Source organism: Montipora foliosa, chromosome 5 (genome assembly GCF_036669935.1).
Source record: "Montipora foliosa isolate CH-2021 chromosome 5, ASM3666993v2, whole genome shotgun sequence".
Lineage (NCBI taxonomy): Eukaryota > Metazoa > Cnidaria > Anthozoa > Scleractinia > Acroporidae > Montipora > Montipora foliosa.
Genome location: NC_090873.1, coordinates 28380578 through 28389813, shown reverse-complemented (window position 1 = coordinate 28389813; position 9236 = coordinate 28380578). Strand labels below are relative to the sequence as shown.

Here is a 9236-nt window from a genome sequence, read left to right as displayed (position 1 = left end):
GAATGACTACAGTAACGAACCGTAACATTATCCATACCACTTAAAGCAGCGTTGGAAACTTATCCGTGACACATTTAATGAAATTATCACACCTACAACGGGAAAGCACAGTGTCTTCTCATGAGTCTGCGTAACGCAAGACTAATCTGGGTTCAAAGGTTCACCGTGTGGGTAAACAAAAGTATTGACGTCACCACTCTCCCGCCACGGCCAGAAAAATGAACAATGGCGTTCCGATGCTGGTACTGTGCTAGTAGCTACGCTGATAGTACCTTTAAGAAGCTCCTTAGTAATGTAAAGTTTATTCACAGTCACGAGCCAAACTTCACGATAACATGTGGCGATTGTAGCCAATCAATTCAGAAATTCAACTCGTTTAAATCTCATATTCAGCGAAAGCACAACTGGAACAATCTTATCATAGACCGCAAAATTAAGACGCCGACACAGAAGAAGACAAGGGCACTCTCGCGGTAAATTCAAGCGATGATGAGGGCCATTCACAGGGGGTTGATAATTTTTTTTTCTTCTCCGAGTCCACTAATACATGTATATTAAAAAATGTGCAAGAAATTCATACTTCAAGATCGCAATCACGCGTGCGATTAGTAATTCGCCGTACACACAATGTAGTGAATAAATTTAGAATGTACATTGTAAAACCTCTTATCATGAATTATGCCAACCATCGTCGGAATCAGTCGCACGGTTCTTGCGTACACTGTAAATATTAATAAATACATACGTAACAATGGGATTAAGTGTCCTGAGAGGCCTAGCTTAAACTCTTCGTTGAGGAGAGGGACATTGTAGTGTATGGTGGCATTGTTTTCATAGCAGAATCGGTAATTTTTAGGTGACTAGAATTATGTTCTGCTAATTTATTTACTCATCAGTTCATTTATAACTTATTTATATAACAAATTAATTCAATATTTATCAAATAATTTATAGTTGAAGCGGGTAACTAAACTAGAAAGCGAAAATGTATAAGAATCATGATTTAACCTGCACCCATAAATGTAAAACGTTAGATCTCAAACTTCCTTTGTTATATCTTGACGACTACAGAACAGCCGAGTTTCGCTCTGTGTGTATTTCTACTCCCTCGTTTGACTTAAAGTCAAATTACTCAAAATAAAGAGTTAATTTACTCGGTGTGTTTAGTAAAAAAATTTACACAAAGTTTTGCGAAATGAGAGAAAAACACTTACTCAGTCAGTGAGTAAGAATTTACTCACATATTTGAGTAAATTTGAGTTATACCTAGTTTACTCAAAATATTGAGTTACTTCAACTCACTATGTTGAGTAAAAAATCTAACTCATGTTGTGAGTAATCTAACTCAAGATATTGAGTAAATTGCTTACTTTACTCATAAAGTGAGTCTATTTTACTCATTATCAAAAATGCTTTTTTTGCTGTGTGTCTTGCAAATTAACATGTGTCGTCACTTTTATAAATAAGACAAGAATAGTTGCACACTCCAACGATACGTCTGGATGCCACTGTCAACCTCATTAGTAACCAAGCTTTTACAATAATACAAGAATGTTAAAAGTCAATAGTTGCACACTCCGACGACACATCTGGATGCCACTATCAACCTTATTACTAACCAAGCTTTTACAATAAGGCAAGAATGTTAAAAGTCAACAGTTGCACACCTCGATGATACGTCTGGATTCCACTATCAACCTCATTAGCAACCAAGCTTTTACAATAAGATAGAATGTTAAAAGTCAATAGTTGCACACTCCGACGACACATGTGGATGCCTCTATCAACCTCATTAGTAACCAAGCTTTTACAATAGGACAAGAATGCTAAAAGTCAATAGGTGCACACTCCGACGATACGTCTGGATGCCACTATCAACCTCATAAGTAACGAAGTTTTTACAATAGGACAAGAATGTTAAACATCGCGCATTGGCAGAGAGCTTCCTTGAATAACAAATGAAAAAAGGCCCTATGCTAACTCCGAGGAAAAGCGATCTTTCACGGAGAAATTCAGCCTTTAATAGTTTCCCCATACAGAAAATGCCTTAAAATAGGCCAACTGCGAGTAAAATTTCCAGCCTGTTCTACTGCTGTTAAAATATCGGAAAATGCCTCATTATTTACGGCAAGGTCTCATCTTCGAAAGCCGTATGCTAACTTTTACGAAACTAAACGAGGTAGCTTCAAAATTCGCATAACGTGAGCGCAAATAGCCGGTTTTGGGCCGCTTTCTCCTTTGTGTGACTGTCTGAACTCATTAATTGATTTTAATTTTCGTGCGGACCCCTCACGAAAGTCCCGGATATGTCGCCGCATTCTGGGCGATGACTTTCTTTTTACGTGACGTCACAGTACTTTCCAAATATGGACGTTCGCCGTATTTGTGCCCCTCGAAGTGTGAAATTATATGGAAATATATGCCTTCTCTGGGTAGTTCTCGCGTTTTTTGAGCTGTTTTGCGGATTTGGTAAGGATTTATCCCCGAAAATTGAGGAAGAAGAAATAAAGAAGTTTAGCAGCAAGATTCCTGTGCTTTCAGAGTATGCCACGGCCTTGGAAAGCCATGTAAAGCTGCGATACCTAAGAAAAATTTCGCTTGTGGTTATTGACCCTTTCATTATCCCATGTGAGGAGTTCAATCCGGAATGTTTGCCACCAATCAAACATTCCGATTTATTTGGTTACCTAGTTCTTCAGACAAGCAACTACACGAACGACCAGTTCAAGAATTATAGGAGTCTAGAAGCGTATAATCAAGTTGAGTCAGGGTTTGTGGCTTCGGTAGGTGGAAAGATAATTGCCGGAAAGTACGTTGTTGCAGCTAAAGTGCGACATTCGCAGCGGATGAACGATCCACTCATGAATGTATGGATTATAACTGAGATTGAAGGTGCAATAATTTCTGCTCACAGTTCAGGTTGTAAAGCTGGACTAGGCGAATCATAATCGCATGTCGCCAGCGCCATGATGTACATCGAATGCTGGGCACGAATCAATGGAAAGATGGCATGCACACAACTGAAATGCTCATGGCTCCTGCCAACTTACGTAAATGAGGTAACCTATGACAGAGTTGGGGATCTTGACTTTACCTCTGCGAAAAAGCTCAAAGAAAACCTTGACATTAAAATTGACTCCCTCGATCAAAACAAAGCGGCTTCTCGCCAATGTCAACCAAATTTTCACGCACAAACTGCTATTCCTTCGCAGCTGGCTTCAACAGAGAAAAAGGAAGAAATTTCTGGCAGCACTTAATCTGTGTGAAATAAAACCTGTGGTGCTTAGTGTAATTGACCCATATGCTGAGCAGTTTGTTGTTAAAAGTCGGAATGTGCCAGTCCTATCAGATCTTTATGACCTGAACAATTTAGAACTTGATTATCCAGAATTGTTACAGAAGTGTGTAGGTGTCAAGATTATGTTGTCGGATGAGGACATTAAAATAGTTGAACAGGACACAAGAGAACAAGCAAAGGGTCCAGGATTCTTTAGACATCGAGCAGGAAGAATCGGAGCCTCTGTAAGTGGTGCTGTCTATCACAGCAATATAGCACAACCTTCACAGTCAGTAATAAAGTCTGTTTGTTACCCACAGTTAACAGCAAGGCAATTGGACATGGCTGCAAATATGAAGAATATGCTATTAAGGCATACAAAACACATATGGAGAAAAGACATGTTAACTTTCAAGTATCAAGATGTGGACTGTTTATTGACAAGCGATATCCATTCCTGCATGCCACACCTGATTTCCTAACTTCTTGCGATTGTTGTGGGTTGGGATATGGTGAAGTAAAATGCCCCATTTGTATCCAAGATGGTGACTTTGACAAATATGTTCAAGAGAAGAGCTCTTGTTTGGAAAAAGTCGATGGTACCTTTATGTTGAAAAGAAAACACAATTATTACTTCCAGGTACAGCAGCAGTTGTTTACGCTGCCAGAGAGAAAGTTTAATGACTTTGTTGTCTGTGCACACAGTCTTACCAAAACTTGAAGCATTTTGGAGAATTTGCATTCTTCCAGAGATCCTGGGGAGATGGTTTACAAGGAGGTGTGATGTGCTTACAAGTGTTCCTAATGACAATGGTATTTGCTTTTGCAGAGGCCAAAACAGTGAAAATGTGGTTTCTTGTAGTAATGTAGAATGCCCTTACGGAAAGTTTCACATAGCATGTTTATCTCTCAGTGAGGTGCCAACACTGAAATTATGGTACTGCCCGCAGTGTTGTAGGCTACCACAGTTTAAGCAAAGCAGAAGGTCAATAAAAGGCAAGCCACCATCTGCAGTGAACCAGGCTGCCATGATGTGTAGCAGCATTTGCATTTGTAATACTAAGGCAGCCCCCACTGACAGACTACTAGAGGGCCATGGTACAGCTTGTGAAAAGCGAAAGTTTTTTCATTTGAGTTGCTTGGGGTTTAAAAGAATGCCAAACAATTCTAAGACAGCATGGCAGGGAGTATTGCAGACCAAAACCAAATTCCAATTCAAAGTTTGTTGAACTTACCACTTCTACTTCTTCTGCTACCCATGCATCCCCAGTAACCCCAATGGCAACAGCTGTGACTGTGGCAAGTGATTCCAATAGTGACAGTGAAGATGAAATTTCCATCAGTAAGGAAACAAGAGGCACTGTGGACAAATTTAGGGTCCTAGCAAACCTAGATGATTCAGACTATGACATTATTAATGATTCGTGTGGGTGACTCACCTGTGACATTGTTCAAGCAGTACAAGTGTTACTACAAGAATTAAACCCATTGCTCGAAGGCCTACAGCGTCCAAACCCTTGGACCCATACGAAACTTTGATGTAGTTTCAGGGGAATTTATCCAAATTCTCCATACAGGCAGTGATCACTGGGTGTGTGTTAGCTCTATAGGATGTTTTCCTGGGAAGGTACACCTTTATGACAGTTTATTTCATGATGTCATAAGCCAAGAGATAGAGGAGCAGACAAAAGACTTGCTAGGTGGAAATTTGATTGAACTTCAATGTGTTCCAGTTCAGCAGCAGACTAATAACAGTGACTGTGGGGTGTTTGCAAGTGCCTTTGCTGTTTCTCTTGCTTTGGGGACAAATTCTAAGCATGTAACTTTTGACACTTCTTAAATGCGTCCACATTTAGCAGTTTTTCTCAAGGCACAAAAATTAAGCATGTTTCCTGTTTTTTAACTTTTTTTTTTATTCAGTGACTCAAACCACCTAGTAAAGTTGCTTACTGTATGTGGGCAAACAATTGGACTGAAATACAGCTAATTGTACATGTAAATATGCTTTGGTATCCAGAGCTCTGTTACTGCTCCAGGCCCAGTTCCTGGAAGGCATATTCGGCATGTACTAAAACCAGGAACACTGGAACACCCCGGAACACCAGAACACTCCGGAACACCCTGGAAGCTAAAACCCTCAATTTGGCTAACCCTAGGCCTACCCAGACCTTAAGTTGGTTTTTAGGTCTAGGTTTAGCCAAATTGAAGGTTTTGGGTTACTTCCAGGGTGTTCCGGGGTGTTCCGGGGTTCCGGAGTGTTCTGGGGTTCCAGTGTTCCTGATTTTAGTACATGCCGGCATATTCCGAAATTAGAATAATGTAATTCACAATATTATTTACCTTCCTACTAGTGTTCTACAGTGGATCTCTGAGTAAAGTCTCAAGACTATTTTTTTCTCGGTTTTCTCTCACGTGACACCGACCATGGCAACGGTTGTTATTTGCTAACCCCGCAAATGTAAACAAATCTAAGGCGCGAGTGCGTGAGTTCGAGATGGTTCTGTGTATTATGGTCGGTTGTGGGAGAAAAAGCGGGAAATAATAGTCATAAGCGGGAAATAAATAGTCATTTTACAAAACAAGACAAGAATGTTTTTAAGCATGCAAGAGCATATAATGACAGAAAACCCCACTCAGTAATATTACAACTTGTCACTCATTTTTGCATACTAACAAATTCAAAGGGTAAAATATGGCTATGACCTCCAAATGATGACTAACAAAAGACAGGGATAATCATATGGTACTATTGGAGGACATAAGTTCACAAGAGCAGAGCAAACCCTTAATATCCGGTCAATTATAGGAACCTGGGAATCTAGTGGTTCATTAGCACTACCCCTAAGAAAGTCTGTTGGTAGGGTACCTTCTAAAATTGTGTATTTGTTACGCAGCAGCCCAATCACCCTTTCGACATGAATCCGCACGTTCGCAATTCCTCTGGTCTTTTCGACATCTATTGGGTCTTGTTGTGCCTTTCCCTTTGTAAATGCTGGAATAGCAAGTTCAGCCTGTTTTAATCCCACGCTCTCACTGATGGTGAAGCCTCTGTCTGCCATGACCATGTGTCCTGGTAAACGTTTGTTGAGAAATCCACAATTCTCAGTCAGAAACTTGTCAGAGGTTCTACCTCCCCATGCCTCAGAAACAAATGAAATAGATCCTTGAGGGGTGATGCCTATTAATACTCTTATGTTGTTATGATGTTTATAGTTACTAAATGTCTGTGCTCTTGCTAGTAAACTTGTTGGTTTTTCAATGAAAACCTCAAAGCAGGCGATGATCACAGTAACCTTGTTGCCAAAGGCATACCTGAAACACATTGGCATTGTTTTCCAGAGATTTTCTCTCTCTGGCCAGTAAACAAGCTGACACAACCTGTAGTCCATGGCAATTATCCACGCCCAGACGATCCGTGAAACAGTTGCTACCGATGCCAAGAAACGGTAGGCCAGATCCTGAAAAGGGACGTTGAGCCGCAGCTTTATCAAAACAATAATAAATTCCTGGAATGGATCCAATGTCTGGGTACATCGACTCACGCAGGGCGCCACGTGGTTCAATATTGAGACAAGAATTTGGTAGGATGGTAACCCTGTATAAAAGCGAACTTTATCATCTCATCTGAAATACTCTCTGTCCGGAGCTTGATAAGTTGGTCTGTAAAACATGTACGCGAACTCCTCGGTCTGTGTTTCGGCGTCTTTTAAATGTTCTGGGACGCTGTCTTCGGCTTGGTTTTCAGCATCGCTTGTAGCACAACTAGTGGAACAAGTGGGCTCTGATAGCTCCATTTCAGGCGTATTGGCAATTGCAAGACCAGTTTCTTCTTCAACATCTTCTGTTGAGGTACTTGTGTTAGCCTCTGTGAAGTGGATACTAACAATACGATCGCCACTCACATTTAGATGTTTTATCTTCTGGTCAACTTCGAGTTCTTGTCGTTCAATGGCGCGTTTCCTGCGTTCTTTCGCTCTTTCAGCCCTTTCTTCTGAAGCCTTCTGTTTTTGATCTTTCTGTTCGTCTCCCTTAAATTCCATTTTACCGAGATTTAAAGTTGGAACCCAATCTATATTGTGCTTGTCCCAAGTAGCTGCAGGCTTCCCTGAAACGAAATGACACGCTCGCTTTCAAGGATGTTCGCCATGACTCACCGCCGAAATCCATCGCTTTCTTCTCTCCCGCGTCAATTCTTCCCACTCTTCGCCTTGATTTGTGATAATCTTGGGTATTTTACTGAATTTTGCCTTGTGAATCCCGCTTTTTCTTCCGCAACCGACCACAATACAGAGAACCATCTCTTTAACCGCGCACCAGTGGCTCAGTTGGTTGAGCGTTGGGCTGTCACGCGGGAGGTCGCGGGTTCGAACCCCGGCCGGATCAACACTCAGGATCTTAAAATAACTGAGGAGAAAGTGCTGCCTTTGTAATTTCATCTGCAAATGGTTAGACTTTCAAGTCTTCTCGGATAAGGACTATAAACCGTAGGTCCCGTCTCACGAATATCTTCTATGTTCACAAGTTCCCTGTGGGACGTTAAAGAACCCAAGCACTATTCGAGAAGAGTAGGGGATAAAGTCCCCGGTGTTGTGGCTGTCCTGTTCTCTCCAGCAGAAGTGGCCGGCTTGGCGGTTGATGTCTCTAAAAAGGCTTGTAGTGTATGAGGCCACCTAAGCAGAAACAGCCACAAGTCAAAAAGGAACTTTGCCGAGTGCTGGAACATGTAGATGTAGAACTCACGCACTCGCGCCTTAGATTTGTTTACATTTGCGGGGCACAAAGATGGCGGATAACAACCGTTGCCATGGTCTGTGTCACGTGAGTGAAAACCGAGAATAGTTGCAAACTCCGACGATACGTCTGGATGCCACCGTCAACCTCATAAGTAACCAATCTTTTAACAATAAGACAAGAATAGTTGAACACTCCGACGATACGTCTGGATGCCACTGTCAACCTCATTAGTAACCAAGCTTTTACAATAGGACAAGAATGTTAAAAGTCAATAGTTGTACACTTCGATGATACGTCTGGATGCCACTGTCAACCTCATTAGTACCCAAGCTTTTACAATAAGACAAGAATAGTTGCGCACTCCGACGATACGTCTGTATGCCACTGTCAACCTCATCAGTAACTAAGCTTTCACAATAGGAAAGGGTATTTTTTTTTTTAAAGCAACAGTTGCAAACTACGATGGTCTATATGCATCCTACTCTTAACATCACCAGTTCTAGCTGAAAACTGATAATTAAGTTATGCAGAAGAGATTTAAAATATTGGAAGAGAATATTTCCCAATTTCATCAAGATTGGCCAGAATGCCACGTTTTGTGTGACCTAAACGCAATAATAATATTGACTAGCTACATTCTACATGTATTTACTTCCTACTAGATATACTAAAGCCTCAAATGATAGAAATTTGACAGACGTTTATATTATTGTCGAAAGAGAGTCACAAGTCTTAGGCTCAAGCTACACGTAATGTGTTCCAAAATGTCATTGATAATGAATTAAATCCTGGAAAGCCACACATTTATGAATAATTACATTCTGGAGAGCCACATAGCAATAAGTATTTAGAAAGAAAGCTTCAATTTTACTTTCACACACATGACTTCGACATTGTGTTTTCCAATTTCTGTTTGTTCTTCATTTCTGTGAGCCTATCACCCTTGAAGGATTCAGGGCCATAACTTCTTAATGCATTATTTACATCTTTGAGGCAGTCAATTGATATGACAAAAGCTCAATATAACCCAGAAGTAGTATTTCGCATAAACCATGTGCAATTCATAAAGCTGGATACTGTTCAGTTCTTCTTCGAGTAAAAACTCCACATCATCACGAATTCCAGTTGATCTAGAAAAAAGGGCAATAAGCAAGTCTTAGCCATGTTTTTTTCAGGGGTGTTGATATCTTTAATTTGGTAATCCTTCATGTTCGGAGACGTAGTA

General features: G+C 40.7%; 2 pseudogenes; one reads left to right on the top strand and one right to left on the bottom strand.

Annotated features, from left to right (window-relative positions):
* Nucleotides 1-2366: 2366 nt before the first annotated feature.
* Nucleotides 2367-5180, top strand: LOC138002551 (uncharacterized; annotated as a pseudogene).
* A 111-nt stretch (nt 5181-5291) lies between these two features.
* Nucleotides 5292-8318, bottom strand: LOC138003084 (uncharacterized; annotated as a pseudogene).
* Nucleotides 8319-9236: the final 918 nt, after the last annotated feature.